The sequence below is a fragment of the Micropterus dolomieu genome, linkage group LG17 (genome assembly GCF_021292245.1).
Source record: "Micropterus dolomieu isolate WLL.071019.BEF.003 ecotype Adirondacks linkage group LG17, ASM2129224v1, whole genome shotgun sequence".
Classification (NCBI taxonomy): domain Eukaryota; kingdom Metazoa; phylum Chordata; class Actinopteri; order Centrarchiformes; family Centrarchidae; genus Micropterus; species Micropterus dolomieu.
The window spans coordinates 7,629,865-7,648,248 of NC_060166.1; the positions used below are offsets into that span (position 1 = coordinate 7,629,865).

General features: G+C 40.9%; 1 protein-coding gene across 1 annotated transcript in view; it reads left to right on the forward strand.

Moving 5' to 3' along the window:
* Positions 1–18,384, forward strand: part of LOC123985875 (alpha-2-macroglobulin-like) — a 67,409-nt gene that overhangs the window by 21,272 nt on the left and 27,753 nt on the right. The gene's annotated exons all lie outside the window — the stretch shown is intronic.

Genomic DNA, 18,384 nt, shown 5'->3' on the forward strand with positions numbered 1-18,384 from the left:
TAAATCCTTCAGACTGAGGTAATGGACTTGGAGACTGGATTTTTTCCATCTGCGCTCTGCTTTCCTGCATTCCCTTTTTAGGCTGCGAATGCTGTCATTTATCCAGGGTTGCTTACTAGCTTTAGACGTAGGCCTAACCTTTAGAGGAGCAGTAATATTTAGTGACGACAAGCAGATATGATTGAAGTGATCGACCAGATTGTTGGTGTTGGAATCAGACAGGTGTTGGCTTTGGCTCTGAAAGAATGTGCAAAACTTTGAAACGCTTTGTTCATTAAAGATGCGAGAACACACATAGCTTGAGTAACAGGCGAATCGCAGCTAAAAACAATACATCTGTGGTCAGATATGTTCATGTCCACTAATTCCACAGAGGAAATGCTGACACCCAGGGTAAAAACCAAGTCCAGTGTATGACCACGGTTATGTGTTTGCCCTTTGACATGTTGTTTGAAGTTAAAAGAAGTGGCCATATTTAAAAAGTCAGTTGCATTAACATTGGTGGGGTCATCAACATGAATATTAAAATCGCCACAAAGAACAATTCTGTCATAATTTAAAAGCAGAGTAGATAAAAATTCAGGAAGTTCTGATAAAAATCCTCCAGGCGGTTTTGGGGGGCGATAAATTATAACAAATATGATTTAAGAGTGAGAACTTCAAAGTTAAATTCATCACAGCGTACTTGATGACATTTAAAATTTTTCCTATACACGCTCACTAGCCCACCACCACGACCACTGACCCTCGGTTGACTAAAACAATCATATTGAGGCGGACACAGTTCAGCTAGCTGGCTATAGTCACTCATTTGCAACCAGGATTCAGTTAAAAACATAAAATCTAGATTTGCAGACGAGATAAAATCATTTAAGATAAAAGTCTTACTTGAAAGTGATCTCACATTGAAGAGAGCCATTTTAAATGAGTTTGTTCTAGGTGCTGGAGTTGGTGCAGTTGTCCTAATCCTTAAGAGATTACTAATATTTCTGTGTGGGATGTGCACATTTCGGTTTACTGGTCTATGCGTAATGATGACAGGAATAGAAGTCGCTGGGAGTGAGGCAGAGATCTGTTCAGTGACCGGTGGTGTGTCCAGGTGTGCTGCATGAATGATTAGTCATTCCCGTAAGTCACGTGTGGACCGCACCACATGCTGTATGTGAGCAGCTAACATTTTTGAGCCCCGTTTGTTTGGGTGAAGTCCGTCTGTCTTAAAAAGAGACATTCTTTGCCAGAAAATATTAAAATTATCCACATAACACACACGGTGAGCCCTGCAGGCGGACTGGAGCCAGTCGTGGAGGCCAAGGAGTCTACTGAAGCGGCCAGCACCGCGACCAACTGTGGGAATGGGACCAGAGATAAAAACGGACTTTCCAGACTGCTTTAAAAAGTTAAAAAGACTGAGAGAAGGGCTACCCGACGGTGCAGGGTAGAGACGGCCTCCGGAGCGTCTGAGCACAGCCTCCTTCAGGATCGTACATCAGCAGCCACGGACCACCACTTCAGCCCAGGTTGACTGATGCTTCGGAGTCGAGCAAGAGGAAAACATCGGAAGGGTAGAGGGGTCCCACAGCACTGGATGTTAGTGGTTGCGCTAAGAGAAACAATCTGTTTGGCTTGTACTGAAGCCACATCCATAAAGCCAGTCAGCAGGGAATCTTTCTCTATGAGTTCCTCTGAAAGTCGTCGGATGTCTTCCATAAGGTCAGCAATCTTTTTGTTTGCTTTCTTAAGGAGTGAGCAGTTCTCATGGGGCAGAGTTATCTCGGCTAGCATAGTCACCGGAGCTTTGTTGTGGTCATTAGCATTGATGGTGTTTCATCTAGCTTAAAATCCATGTCGGATGACTAAAATCCTTAACCCACGTAAAACTTATATTAAAAACTTAAGTCAAATAAAAAGGATATAAAAAATGTAACGAAAAAGTGTGGATTAAAACTGGATAAGAGTCCAGTTTAAGAAGGCGCGTCTGACAGGTGGCTACAGACGCCAACGCATGCGCAGAGTGCAGATTACATCAGCAATTACGTCATATCACCCCTGCTTCATTACGCTGGCTCCCAATGTGTTTTAGAATAGACTTTAAAGTTTTATTGATTACTTTTAAAGTTCTTCATGGCCACTCGTCCTGTTATATTTCTGACCTTTTAGTCCCATATACACCAGCACGTACCTTGAGATCCTCGGGCAGATGTCTGTTGTCGGTTCCAGAGTCTCGACTGAAAACTAAAGGGGACAGAGCATTTGTAGTCAGGGCCCCGAGGCTCTGGAACTGCCTGCCCAAGGAGGAGTTCACAAATATTTTTGGACTGTCTTAGACTATGGGAATAATATTCTGAAATTGGGTGTACTTCCCAAAGTACATTCATATGAATGTGTTCAACAGAAGGGTTTGGGACTGATGTTCCAAGCAGCCACCTAAAACAGAAGAGTGTGTCAATGAATGTACATACCATCAAAGGAAACATGAGGGTCTTGCAAATCAACATGTTTTTTGGACCTGAGGCTTGAGAAAGGTGATGTTTTGCTGTGGCTGTCAGTGTGGACGATAAAGCCTACCTTTGTCCTGGAACTTCAGGTTTGTTTCAGTACTGATTTTATAATATAATGAACTGTTATATAAATAGTTAATAGGTAACAAGAGTGTGGGAGGTGGTCATGAACACAAGGTTGATTTTGGATAGTTGTGATGGAGGTAAGTTGGTGAACAATTGGTGTAACCCCTCACCCCCTGCTAAAATAAAGGGACACCTATGGACAGATAACCAGTAATCAAATCGCTGTCAATAATGTAGTGAGAGAAAAAAGAAAGAACTGAAGGAAATACTGGTATTAAAGAAAGATATTTTCAAAAACATAGTAGTGCAGTGAATAACAATCAATCCATCTCAATGACTATCACAACAGACAATATTTAAAAGTTGTTTTTAACATTTACTCATTTGGCAGACGCTTTTATCCAAAGCGACTTACATTTGAGGAACAACAAACAAGCATCAACAGAGCATCAAATACAGCACGAGATCTACAACTGACAATACATACTAGTAAAAGCAGCAATAATGTCATGATCCTGTCTGTGTGTCTTGTTGGGGAGTCTGGGTTTTTGTTCCATGTCTTTGTTCCTTGTCCTGTGCCTTAGTTCATGTCGTAGTATTTGCTTCTAGTTCTTTCTCTGCATCATTTTGGTTTAGTCTGCTCTGTACTCTGTGTTCTAGTTCTGTGTTCTCGTTTAGGTTTTGTCTGTTATGATCCCTGTGTTATAGTTGGTCGGTGTTTGTCTGTTTACACGGGTTTCTCTTATTGTCTGAAGTTAGATTCTTGTCTGGTATTTTGTAACATGTGTTCTGTCTGTGTTGGTTATTAATTTTGCCCCATGTCTGCCTGTCAAGTGTTCCGTCTGTTCCCAAAGTTATCACTCCGCCTGCCTGCCTCTCTGTTTCCCTGCTGTCTCTCTGCCTGCCTCGTTAACCTGATCCTGGTCACCTGTGTTGCTCCCTCCCAGTTCGTTAACCCATGTTAGTGTGTGTGTGTGTGTGTGTATATATACTTGTTTGTTTCCTCAGTCTGTGTCCGGTCATTGCAGTGTTTTGTAGCGTGTAGACGCTCTGTCTGTTGTAGCTTGTAATGCGCTGTCCTGTGATGTCCTCTGTCTGATTTGTTCATTGGGATTGTTTATTTACTTTGAATACCCTGGACTCAGCCACTCTGTTTGTGTGCTCGCCTTTTATTTAATTAAACCTTTGAACTGAACCTGTCAGCCTTGTGTCCTGCATTTGGGTCCTCCAACTTGCTCACCCAACCATGCATCCTGACAAATAAATATTAGTAAGAGCTAATGGCACACATCACATCAATGGGGTACATACCTAGGGAAAGAAGTAAGAGTTGATTAAAAAAAAGTACGATCAAAACAAGATAATTGTAAGGGGATAGAAGAAGAAGGGTACAGGAAGTGCATGTTAGAAATTGTCATGCAGGGGAAAACCGACCTGTCATGGACCCAGCGGACACCATGTCTGACGAACTTTATGAACTGTGCATGGACTTGTCTGAACTGCGTACCATGTGGAGGAATGCCAGCCATGGCCAACATAAAAACGCTGTTTGTGCTTTGGCTCGGAGAAGGGTTTCTGAGAAGCCAGAGCTCAGAGACTCTGTCCCAGACTGGTTTTTAAGCTTCCTCCACACCCCTGCTCCTCAACCTGCATGTTCCTCGTCGGGCCTTCAGCCTGTTAGCTCGGGACCAGCTAACAGGCTGCCAGCTAGCATCAGGCCACCTGATCCCTGACCTACTAGCTGCCTCCTGGAGCCTCAGCCTGCAAGCCCCCAGCGAGTTAGCCACAAGCCAGCTGACTCTAAGTCTGACCCTCGACCTGCTGGCACTGAGCTCCGGACTGCAAGCCCCCAGCCAACTAGCCTCCACGTGCCTGATCCCCAGCCCGCTAGCGCTGCTAGCCGCCAGCCTGGTCCCCAGCCCGCTAGCCCTGAGCCCCAGCCTGCTAGCGCTCCAGCAGCTAGCCCCCTGCCTGGTCTGCCCGTCTGCCTGCCTGACCCCCCCAATAAAGACTCTGGGACAATGACTCTCCTGGCCTACTTTGCTATGAAGGCCAAGGAGTCGGAAGAAGCACGGGCAGCCAGTCTGTGGCCTGCTAGCCTGGAGGCTAGTACCTCTTTGGACTCTATGTCAGATCCACCTCCAGTAAGGCCGGCTGGAGGGCAACGTGGGTCCCGACGTCGATCCTGTCTGTGTGTCTTGTTTGGGAGTCTGGGTTAGGTCCACGTCCTTAGTTCATGTTTTGGTATTCACTCCTGGTTCTTGTTTGCATTATTGAGGTTTGGTCTCCCCTGTACTCTGCGTTCTAGTTCTGTGTTCTCGTTTAGGTTCTGGTTCTTTGTAACAGGTGTGTGTTTCTGTCTTGTTGGTTATTCACTCTGCCCCATGTCTGCTTGTCTAGTTTTCTCTCTGTTTTCCCCTGCTCTCTCTCTGCCTGCCTGTCTCTCATTAGTCTCATGTCTGTCACCTGTGTTGCTCCCGCCCTGCTCGTTAGTCCCTGTGTGTGTGTGTGTGTGTGTGTGTGTGTGTGTGTGTGTGTGTATATACCTGGTGTGTGTGTCTGTCTTGTCTTTGTCGGGTCATTGTATGTTGTCACCCTGTGTTGCAGTGTGTTCTCGTGTTGTCAGCCTCACTTGTCGTGTTTCCCTGCTCGTTTTTGGATTTTGGATGTTGGATTTCTGTTGGACAACCTTTGTTTTTGGACTCTGTCAACAGCCACTCAGTTTTTAAGTGTGCTCGCTTTTTCTTGCTTTAAATAAAACTCTGAACTGCACCTGCTCGTCTTCGTGTCCTGCGTTTGGGTCCAACAACCTGCCTCCACACCACAAACATCGTGACAGAAGTTAGGAGTTAGAGGTGTTATAAGAGAAAGTCTTCTAGGAATAGATGAGTTTTCAAGAGCTTCTTGAAGTTAGAGAGGGACGCCCCTGCTCTGACGTTCACTAGAGGAGCGTAGTGGCCGAAAAAGGAACGTAAACCTGTTTTATGGAGTTTAGGTAAATGGGTGCAGATCCAGTAGTCACTCTGTATGCAAGCATTAGTGACTTGAATCTAATTCTGGAGGCCATGGGTAGCCAGTGGAGGTCACACAGTAATGGAGTGATATGAGTCCTTTTGGGCTGATCAAAAGACGTGCTGCTGCGTTCTGAACCATTTGTAGGGGTTTCACCGCACAAGCTGGAAAACCTGCTAGGAGGGCATTGCAATAGTCGAAGTGAGAGATAACCATGCTGGAGTCGTCTTCTTCTTCTTTCACCAAAATTGGCACGTAAGTTGCAAATTCCACCCACTACTCAGGCAAAAAATTACCCTCATAGACCTCATCGTGGCGCTATAACTATCAACTTTCCAATTATCTCAACCCTAACCCTAACAGCTTGGTTTAGAGTCAAACTTCTTTCATTATTTTAATCTCTGGATTCATCTGCATCTTTGCTCCAATGGTCTTATGCTCTAAAAATGTCAAATTATGACTTTTTATCACTTTTCTCTAAAACTTATTTTTGCGAACTTGCCAATCAACCTGAAACTTTGGCAGGATCATCTACAGACGTCGCTGATGAAAATTTATCAAAAGAACTTTGATACAGCAATTTGGGTTTTTTTTCCATAAATTTTTACTTGTGTCTTTACGTACAATTTTACATAAATGCCCATAAATTAAAATTGGCTTAAGCTATGTTAACCAAACTTGAGACGTCTTCTCAGATGCTCAGCCCGAGCTTCGCTGAGCAGTCCTTGTACATTCTTCCACTAGGTGGCGCTACACTTGCAAATAGTTTATACCTTGTAATTCGCTGGATGGATTCGTTCGAAATTCGGTTTGTACGGTTTCGAGTCACGACTCAGCTGATGTATAAGATTTGGTAATGATTGCGCAAAGTGGGCGTGGCTTATTACAAGAAATGTAAATTTCTAGACATTTCTCATTCCAAACTCCAAAAAATCTAAGAAAATCATCTGTACGTCCTAGAAAGCTGAAAATAACTCTATATTTTTCAGAATTTGCTAATTCAATTAACATCTATTTCTCCACAAGTCTATCTTCAAACGCTACCAAACTCGACAGAGTCATTCTCCAGATGGCCGATATCAAGTGTTTCAAAGGGTTTTTATATCGGTTAAACGGTGATTCTGCAGTAATATTCAGTATCTTGCTATAACTTGTACAGTGTGCAAAACCTTTTTCTTTTTTGCTCAGTTTTGGATCAAATTTCTACCAAAATAATTCACAAGACACCCAAAACCGGCAGAATGATGTGTGATTTTTATCAGAATTTTCTCACCAACATCTTGACTGTTGTAAGTGTTTTAAGTTTAAACTGACAAAACGATCCAGGTCTGGCACATGTGACATCACTACCTCAACTTGTGAGAAAGTGCATGGAAACAGCCTCTCATCAGTAGGTCGGTCAGTCAGTAAATTACCTACTCTGGACATCTGCAGGTCCAGGGTTCAAATCTCCAGTGAACTGAGTCAGGCTTGCTGACATTGGGGGGGTTCAGATCATAGCAGTTCTCCATTTTATTTGGATCCCGTTACACTTTCTTCTTTTTTTCTCTACTAAAAAGTGTTTATGCAGCTTAAATTTTAAATCTTGGAAACACAAAATGTCGCAGGTGGGTTGAACATTTCACCCAGTAGTCAGGTACATATAATTACACTTTCTGATCTCAAGGTGACGCAGTAAAAATCAAGTTTGCATTTCCGCAATTATATCAAAGTCGAAATTCTTTCATCACTTTAATCTCTCATTTAAAGAGATAATAAGTCGTCTGCGTCTGTTCTTCTCCTCTGAAAATGTCAAATGTTGAGTTTTTCACGACTGGCTTGGATCCCGATCATTGCCGCTCGCGGCTATATTTCCAAATTAGTTCCTTAAAACAGCAACTGAAGCAAGTTAATGTCAAGGAAGGCCTGCCCAGGGAAGAAATTGCTACCACAGTGGATGTTTATTAAATTGTCTGCTGTTATTGATATGGAGGAACATGTTGAAACAAGTTTTTCTTCCTTGTCTGGAAAAAACTGTGGGACTGATTTGTGACTCTTATAAGTGCATGCTGGGACTTGTTAAGTTATCTCGATGACATTCAGCTGCCCATTGTCTGTACCCAGATTACTGAGCTTACTGAAAACCTGGAGTGAGTGTCACACATTTTGAGGTAATTTTGTACAGTTGTGTAGAAGTAGAGGAATTTAAGGTACATTGAAGGGGATCTTTTATGCTTTTCCTTATTTTCTGGCATATCTATAATGTTACATTGTCAGATGTTTATGTTAAATGTGGCCATGCTTCAAAAGAAATCCCTATGAGCCAAAACCTCAGATTTCCTCCTGAACACTCTGGTTTCAACAGTTTTTTTCAGCTCGGTATGACATCATACAGAGCTGGTTTTATATATGTGGTCATTTGCTCTACAGCTTGTTTCAGATGGGCTGAAGTAAGGGTCTGCATCAAGAGGCAGTATATGATAGAATAAAAAAAAATGTTTTTTACTTTGAATCATGCAAAGCCACCATAGAGGAGTCACAGAACTACAATACAGGGCTGGAAATGCAGTATAATGGTTCTCCTTTAAGGCTTTTGCTTCTGAAAAACAAAAAAAAAAATTAACATTATGTAAATTTTAGGGAAAGGTCAGAGCAGCAGAGAGAGCACAGATCCATTTAACAGACTTGCTGTGTCGTATCCATTGGTATAGATCTATATGGAACCTCTTAAAGGTGTAATTTGTCTAATTTGTGATAAACACCTTGTAAGATACCATTAACTCAAAGTCACAAAGCTATAATAACAGAACTGATCATCTGCTAAGGACAAACATTGATGATAAAATGTATAAATTAATGTCTGATTCTTTTGGACATAGAGGTGATACAACCGGTGATGGAGAAGATCAACAACTTCATTGAAACACATTGCGGGACCTATTTTAACAATTTAAGCACACGGCATGAGTGGCGTGGCACAGTTGCATTTGAGGTGTCCAGCTCCACATTTACTAGTTAAAGAAAAAAAATGGTCAGTGCGCCAGGTGCATGGTTCTAAAGGGTTGTATTAGTCTGTGAGTCAGTCCATGGTGTGTTTTGGGCATAACATGCAAGACACCAATCAGAGTATTAACTTCCATTCCATTTAAAAGCCAGGTGTGCTTGTACCTTGGTGGATGAATGCTGCATTATTAAAACAATTGACTGATTGAATGGTAGACTCACAGCAGAGAGGGGGATACGGACAGATGAGTGGATGTGATATAAAAAATGTCTCTGATCATGAAGCCTAATATTACTTTGTAGCTCTGTGGTTTATCAGTAAATTGTCTGAACTCCACTGCAGACTGGAGTGAACAGGCAGACGCTGCCTCCCATGAAACGTCTGGATCCTCACTGCGCTGCATTATTATAAACTATGATGAATCGGTTGTGGGTCACAGCTCTCTCTGTTCCAGTGGTTTCTTTATTTTGTGTTTTATTGCTGTGTGAGTGTGTTCTTTAACGATTTACTTTCATGATTAGAGAGACATTTTAAACATTTCCATGTGTGTCAACCAATTTCACCGTATGAACCTGGGGCCATATTGCAGAAAGTCCCAATCTTAAGTCTTAAGTTAAAATAGGAGGAGTCTAAAATAGGATTTTTCTCAATTTGGTATTACAGAAGCAAATCCTAACTACCATTAAGAATCCTATCTTATCTTATTTTATCCTATTTTATCATAGATTTGTTAGGTTAACTAAATAGATTCAGGTGGCAGACACAAGGCAGACGAACAGTAAACTCAGGTTTATTCACAAAAAAGGAAGAGGGCAGGCAGGAGCGAGGATTCCATGTTTAGTGTGGGATTGGAGGCAGAGTCCTCAAAACACTGTTCCAGGCAGGCAGACAGACAGACAGGCAGGCAGCGTCTCAAACACAGGTGACAAACTAGAGCAGGCAAAAGACAAAAATGTTAGTTGCAAGTAGCAAAAAATCACAAGGCATCAGAATCAGTTTTATTGCCAGGTACATTTTCACATACGAGGAATTTGCCTTGGTATAAATTGGTGCTTACAGTACAAATGGAACATGGTACAAATAGAAATATAAATATATAAAAAGTAAGGAGATCAAACAAGTATACAAAAATTACAATAATACTTTAATACAATGCTGACCAGTATATGCAAAAATTCACAACATGAGCATAGTTGAGCGTTGTTGTAAAGTGTGGGGTCAGGAGTGCGTGTGTGTGTGTGTGTGTGTGTGTGTGTGTGTGCGTTTGGGGAGGGGGGCATGAGAGTCAGTGACAGTGGGGACCCAGGCCTTGTTAAGGAAGCCCACTGCAATTGGAAAGAAACTGTTCTTGTGGCGAGAGGTTTTGGTCCTGATGGACCGCAGCACCCTGCCATCCTGCCAGAGAGGAGTGTCTGAAACAGTGTGTCCAGGATGGGAGGGGTCAGCCACAATCTTTCCTGCACGCCTCAGAGTCATGGAGGTGTACAGGTCCTGAAGAGATGGAAGGTGACAACCAATCACCTTCTCAGCAGACCAAATGATACGCTGCAGCCTGCCCTTGTCCCTGGCAGTGGAAGCAGCGTACCAGCTCCCACTTGAGGTACTTGGAGATGATGGTCAATCTCCCACCTGAAGGCAGACTCATCTCCCACAGAGATGAGCCCAATGAGGGTGGTGTCATCCACAAACTTCAGGAGCTTGACGGACTGGTGATTGGAGATGCAGCTGTTGGTGTACAGGGAGAAGAGAAGAGGGGAAAGAACGGAGCCCTGAGAGGATCCGGTGCTGATGGTCCTGGAGTCAGAGATATATTTTCCCAGCTTAACACGCTGCTTCCTGACTGTCAGGAAGTCTGTGATCAACCTGCAGTTGGAATCAGTCACCATCAGCTGAGAGAGCTTGTGGATGGGGAGACAGAGTCTGGCCCAGCTGCTTTACGAGGTTTCTGCCGAGTGATGTCTGTGCGAGTGAACACATGCACATAAGACGACCGCTAACCGTGACTGAATCATCCCCCGGCAGTCTATAGACCTAGACTGCTGGGGGATTTCCCATGATGCTCTGAGCTCCTCTCTCCTCCTCTTTCTCTCCCTCTGTATGCAACCTCATCCCATTAATGCATGTTACTAACTTGTCTCCTTCCCTTTCCCGTAGTTTTGTGCTTTCTCGTCCCTCTCCTCTCTCCTCATCACTTTCTGCAGGTGTTTCTGGCTCTGGAGCTGTGGAGTTGGATCTGTGGTTGCGGGTCACCTGCTGCCCCCGTGTTCCTGCTGGTCACGATCTGCTGCAATTATTATACTAGTCCTATTATTATTATTATTGTAATTATTATCAATAAAATTACTGTACCATTTTTCATTCAGTCTATAGCAACATTACCTTTACTGTCCCTCTGTGTGTATATTGTGTAGTGTCTCTCTCTCTCTCTCTCTCTCTCTCTCTCTCTCTCTCTCTCTCTCTATTCAAATTAGCTTTATTGGCATGAATGTGTAACAACAATATTGCCAAAGCTTCATACATACTAAATAAGAACAATCAACCCCATACATTTTATTAAACAAGTAATTAAAGCATGTGTGTTTGTGTTAAAAAATAAAATTAAAAAAATATTAAAATAAAATAAATAAATAAAACAGTAAGCGTATGTGTGTGTGTGTGTTAAAAAAAATATTAAAAATAAAATCAATAAATTAAACAGTAATGTGTGTGTGTGTATAAACAGACAAAAAAATAAAAAAATAATTAATTGATAAAAAAATAATAATAAATTTAAAAAAAAAAATCTGTATCAAATGTAAAAACAAAACAATTAATAAAATATCAAACGATCAAAATAATTAGAAAATCTGTACAATTATTTATCAGTCTGAGGTTCCACTGGTTGTCCTCACTTCATGGCATGAGGAGACATATTTTGCAGCAATTATTTCACATTTGGGCATTTCTCCCAGTAAATAGGGGAGTTTCTGTATGTCTGATATGAATTCGAATTCGGGGTATATTTGGGAAATGTTTGCAAAGTGTTTTTGTCTTAGTGTTTTATATTTGGGGCATGAGGTTAGAAAGTGCAGCTCTGTCTCTACCTGTCCTCTGTCACACTGGAAGCAGAGTCTCTCCTCTTGTGGCGACCCTTTTCTATAGCCAGGCTGTGAACAGTGAACACAGCCTGGCCACACACACAGTTCGCTCTCTTGCCCTCCCTCTTGCTCTCTCTCACCCCAACCGGTCGAGGCAGATGGCCGCCCACCCTGAGCCATGGTTCTGCTCGAGGTTTCTGCCTCTTAAAAGGAAGTTTTTCCTTGCCTCTGTCGCCTAGTGCTTGCTTTTGGTGGGAATTGTTGGGTTTCTGTATATAACATACGGTCATACATACGGTCTAGACCTGCTCTTTTATGAAAAGCGCTCTGAGATGACTGTTATGATTTGGCGCTATATAAATAAAATTGAATTGAATAGAAAACAACAAACAAACAACAAGATGGCGGCCTCTCAATGGTATTGGAGTGAAGAAAAGGTGCATAAACCTATATTTTTTTATAGGTGTCAACCCAAAACACGAAATGTACCTCATTTAATGCTTAAAAATACCAAAAGATGTCCAATTTAATGTGCTCAGTCAATAAAAATAGTAATTTCGACATCGATTATTTTTGTCAAATGTTAACTGCCGTTAGCCAACCCGCCGCTCCATAGACTTTCAATGGGATTTAACGTCAGCTAACTTGAGGTATTTTTGCTACATAGCTAGCTACCTTAAAGTTAGTAAGCTACCTGACTAGTCTTCTTCCATTTTTATTTTTATTTTAATTCACAGGTAATAAATTAAGTGCAGCTCATCAAGTTGGTTTTTTTTTGCAAGTATAAATAGTGTTTGTCTAACATCACCATGTCATATTGGTTGTCCTTGTACATATACAGAGCACAACTACTTGTGGAACCCAAAGGCAAAGCTGTATGAACACCAGGACCTTAAAATGAACGTCTTCCGGACTCTCTGCCAAAAGCTATAACTGGTACATCCATTGTGAAAATTGCCCAGAATTGATGTTTTAATTTCAAAGCATTTATTCAAGAAAATGTAATATATTTAATGATTTGTGATAACATAATAATCATTCCATAAAGACTGTAGTACTGTGAGAAGCATTAATTCAAACTAAATGTTAGGGCTGGACATTATGGCCAAAAATGATATTATGATAAAAAGTTTTATATCTTTCTATATCGATAATTATCACGATACGTATCACATCGTTATTTCTTTTAAGTAAAGGCTGATTTTTGCTCCTGAGTGAAAGTTGAAGAAACCTGATGGTTATATGTGGTTAAAACTCTTGATTATGGTCAACACTTGCCAAACAGTGGATCACTTCACAAATCTGAGGTAGAAACTTCAAAACAATTATGATGAAATTTATGTCAACAAATATGAAGGAGTAAAATTAAGTAAAACCTTTTTTCAGTCCCTTTTCCTCAAAAAAATAAACATCTTTCATCATAATTTGGAATCAATAATAACGAATTCTGATTTAAACAATCCAATTTAATGCACATTATGCATCAAGCCAACACTACAACACACACACACACACACACACACACTTATTCTGCCTGCAGTTGCTGGATCTATTGGATGTGACAGTTAATGTTATGCTCACACACGCACAGTATCAGAAAAAAATAATATTTAACTTTGTTAAAACCCTGTGTTGTAAAGGTTACTAGTCATTAAAAACAATAACATCAATCGCCAAGGTTGAACGAGGCCTTGAACTAACCATGTTGGGAGGCGAGATTAGGGACTCACATATGCACAATTACAATGTTAGAAAATTTAACATTAATTAATTCCAAGGAATGATTCCAATTCAAAATCCATGGTTGCAATGCGACATTAACAAAATGAACACTGGTCAAAACTGGTAGATACAGTAGTATGTACACAATGCATAGACATTAAACAGTGCATTCTGCAATCAGGAAAATTTCATTGGCACAAAGTAGTAACTCATTAGTCTTGATGACTATACCATTGACACTTACTATAAGATGTTGTACTGACCACATAATGTGCTTCCCCCTTAATAACAAAAATACATAGCCTAAATAAAATACATGCTGAAGTGCATCAATTAATGTCTGGTTGTATGTACTGGAATAGTATACCAGAGTCAGCTGGTTCCTCAAGTCTGCTTTATCTCCAGTTGTGAGCTCTAACAGACCTGTGGGGGGGAAAAAAAGTTACAAATAACAATAGAAAGCAATCCAGAAAACAGTGAACATGTACTGACATCAAATATTAGAACAATAATGATAACATTCAGTACCATAGATTGATAAAGACAGATGGAAAATTAAGGTAGAACACTCAAACAAGTAAAATCTCCAACTAACTATTGGATGATACATAAAATATTCTATTTTTTTGTTTCTTTTGGAGTAACAAATTATGAACATACATAAACATAAATTATGGACAGGTGACGTACTGTTACAGTCGTTCTCCATCGGCACTCAATCATAAGATGCTTCAAGATGTGAATCAGAATCAGAATACTTTGACATATGGCTCTGGCCCTTAAGTGTTCTTGGTTCTATTGTCAATGTGTACTCCCAGATACTTGTAGTCCTCTACAATATAAATGTAAATGCTCTATTTGTATAAACCACTCAAAGCACTTTTACACTACGTCGCATTCACCATTCACTCACATTCATACGCTGAGGCCCCATCCACACTACTGTGTTTTTTGAATTAAAACGGAGACCTTTTGCTACGTTTGCACCTCCCGTCCAGACTAAAACGGTGAAAACAAAGGCCTAAAACGGAGAAGTATAGAAAAGCTGCCGACCCCGTTTTGCGTTTCGAATCTCCGGAGGGTGTTTTTGTGAAGACGGGCCAAAACGGAGGACTTTAGAAACAATGACGCAGACGCTCCCACTTGGCTCTCTGATTGGGTCTTATAAGTCATGCAAAGCAGAAACATGATACTACCGACAGAGTTTTGAGTTGACTAAAATATTCTGTACCATGCAAATAACACTTATCTGCCTACACTCAGACCATCTGCTTCATGTTTACACACCGGCATGCCAGCAGATGTGCGTTTTCAGTCATTTTAATGTAGACGGAGATCAACTCTAAAACGCAGCAAATAGGCTACGCTGGTGTGGACAGAGATCGTATTAATTTTAATTCTCCTTTGTAAACTAAAACACAGTAGTGTGGATGGGGCCTGAGCCTAAGTGCTCAAACAGAAACTAACATTCACACACTGGTGGGCAATCGTCCTTGCCCAAGGACACTTTGACAGATAGCTTGGAGGAGCTGGGGATTGAACCACCAATCCTCCAATTAACGGGCAACCCGCTCAACCGCCAATGCCACATACAATCAGCATGCAACATAAGTTGTAATGATGGAGGTGTTTGTGCCTAGGGGCCCTCAGATTTGAAAAATATGCCTGATTATTTTTCTAAGACTATTGTTACTGAACATGCAAAACGACTCAACAAACTGATCCGCAAGGCCAGTGACGTTGTGGGGGTGGAGCTGGACTCTCTGTCGGTGGTGTCAGAGAGGAGGATGCTGTCCAAACTACATGTCAAACTTTATAACTCCTCCCTTTAAGTGTCTGACACTTAGTCAGTTATTAAACTAGACCTCATTACCTATTTTCTGTCCGTGTCCAAATTTTTAATAATTAATGTGCAATATTCTCTGCTGCTATTTATTCACTTGTCCTTTTTGGTTCACCATAATAATTCTTAATAATGTAAATATTGTACATACCCACACACCTTTATATTTGTCTTTATTTTTTATATTTATACTATTATATTTATATACTTGTTATCTATCTACCTTTGACAAGTGCAACTGTGACAAAGAATTTCCCCTCGGGGATCAATAAAGTATTTCTGATTCTGATTATTTCTGATTCTGATCAACTAGTCAGCATTTAAGTTGACTGTCAAATCGACATAAAATTCCTATTTATTTCAGAGGTTGCACACCTATGGAGCAACTAAGAGTTCAGTGTCATGCTCAGGGACACATTGGTGGATTTGCCACAGTGGGAATTGAACCCAACTTTCCCACTACAAAGGGGCACTGCACTGCACCATCAGGATACCAAATCAAGTGATAAGCCAAAGGCATCAGTCCCAATGAATGTATTAGTCTGGTAATGCACAAAGAGATGTCATGACAGTTTTTAATACAGGCCAAATTTAGTAGCCCCCCAAACTTAAAGTTTCATGTATAATGTGCCAGATACAACCCTTGTAAAAAATCAAGATACATACCCCAGAAGGAAAAAAACATGTTGTTGATTGACCATCAAGGCACAGTATTCATTTTCACACCTTTAGAAGTTCACTCAGGATTTGATCACTTAGGTTTTCAGTACAGGTACTGTCAATCACCAGATCTTAACCCAACAGGAGACTTAAGGTGAGTGGTCTGGATTAAAGTTATCAATGTCACACGGACAGACACATCATTTCTAAGTAAAAGTTTTATGAAAGGAACTTTTAATGGCTTTTCCACAAATAACAGCTGGGCAATCAGGCAATGGGTCTCTGATATTGGTGTTAAGGGATTCCCTAAGAGCTTTTCCCCAGAAACTTACAGGTGTGAAAGTTGTGAGAGGATGAGCAGGACAGATGAGACATAATTTGATGCCAATATAATCACAAATGAGCAAGCTATTGAAATTATAATGTCAAAAGGTACATATTAGACAGCATTGGGTCCCTGATATTGGAGTTAAGGGATTCCCTAAGGGCTTTTCCAGAAACTTACAGTTGTGAAAGTTGTGAGAGGATGTGCAGGAGAGATGAGAGGTGATTTGATGCCAATATATTCACAAATGAGCAAGCTACAATGTCAAAGAGTACATATTTCAGACAAATCACCTCTCATCTGTGACTTTAACTTTCGTTGGATAACTATGACCTGGATGACTGAGAATCTTCACAGACATTTATTACAAAGTTGTTCGCAGTTGAAAGCTTTCTGGTCTCACAACATTTACGGAATACCATGTTCTTTGCATCTCTGAGTGTGACACAGCTAAGTTAGGAAAGAACGCCTCTTTCCCTCACTATTCCTTAAGCTTTTTGGCTAGCAGCTGACTAGAATAACATTACGTCCGGTGTTCTGTCGATTTATGCTACCTATTGAGATGTGCTACTTAGGGGTTCTGCGCATGCGTATGACCCACAAGCGTGGTCTGTTTCCACGCCCATAAATCTGTGCAACCTTGCTGTTGGGAATGCTATCGAGAAAGTGGCTGATCGTCAGTAACATCAAAAAAACAAACAAATCATTATCAGAATACGCTACCCCTGATATCCTAAATAAAGATGGCATAATATAGTATTTCAACATGCTCCCCATCTTTTTACAGTACACATGGAGTGAGTAGTGGTGCAATATAAAATGATTCTGTGGTGGGAGCTTTATTTGATAGGGGATATTAGTCATCAGACTTATCAGAATACGCTACCCCTGAAATGATGTTATAATATAATCATAAAACAGAATATGTCATAATACTGTGAGGGTTATAACTTTATGGGATTAGAAAATGGAACACATAAGGTAGCATTTTTTGATAGGGCAGAGCGACTAGATGGACTCTGCTGTCAGTAGCATTTTTCAACAAGGCAGCATAGATCGTCAGAACACCGGTGTTGCTGACCTGCAGCGCGATCGTGCATGTTATATTAGAAATGAAACACAAACAAACAGATTCATCTCAAAATGGCAGTTTATTATTAAGTCAACAAGAATTTACAAATAATACCTAATCTACATTGATTACTGTGGTTGACTACAGTCGTGTGACACCAAAATGTGTGACCTATCAGTTTCTGTTACCCAAATGGCAAGTTAAGCGCCAGAGGCTTTGTTGACGATGTGAAGTGGTTGCAGTTTGGTTGGGTTTAGGCACAAAAAATACTCGGTTGGGTTTAGGTACCGATAGTACTTGGTTATGGTTAGGAAAACATCGTCGTTTGGGTGTAGTCACAGAATCTGATAGGTCACAGATTTTGGTGTTACACCTGCTACCGAAGCGCTTGTGCCCCCTGGCTGCGCGCGTATCCAGTAGTGTTTGTATACAATAAACCCGTCTATTGCATCATCTGATCGGCTTTTCTTATCTGCCTTTTTAGAAACCACCCGATCAAACTAGTTAAAGCCATTATCGGCCAATTATGATCGGAGCACCCTTTTAGCATGGACTATGTTGAGTAATAGTCGTGACCAGGCCACGACTTAACACTGGCTGCAAACATTAAGCTGCTCTCATTTGATTTGAAATACACTTTGATGTGTAAAATTTGCAGAGTTCTCCTTTGAATGGATTTCACTGCTGGAATCAATAATTTCATCATAACTCATTAGAGATAGATAGATAGATAGATAGATAGATAGAAAAGATCTCTGGATATGCTGATGTTGCATATTATTGGCGGTTTGTTACAAAGCCCTCCTCTTTCAAGAGAACATAGTTGTTTGGTAAAATCAGAGTACCAGTTGGTAACCAGAGAGTTACCATACTCATTCAGGGTCACCAATGTTTAGTTTAGTAAAGCCAGATACTAGAGCCAGAGTAACGTACACTTTCTTTGTGAGACTGGCCCCTGATCTGTTTTTAGAGCAACTGTATTTTAGCAGAAGAACCACTTATTGATGTCCTACACACTGAACTTATATGGCAAACCTTTTGACATGGAACACAAACATACTTCAAGTAAGTACTTAGGAACATGATAGATAACCACAGACCAGAACAGCAGGCAGTGTTGTAATCT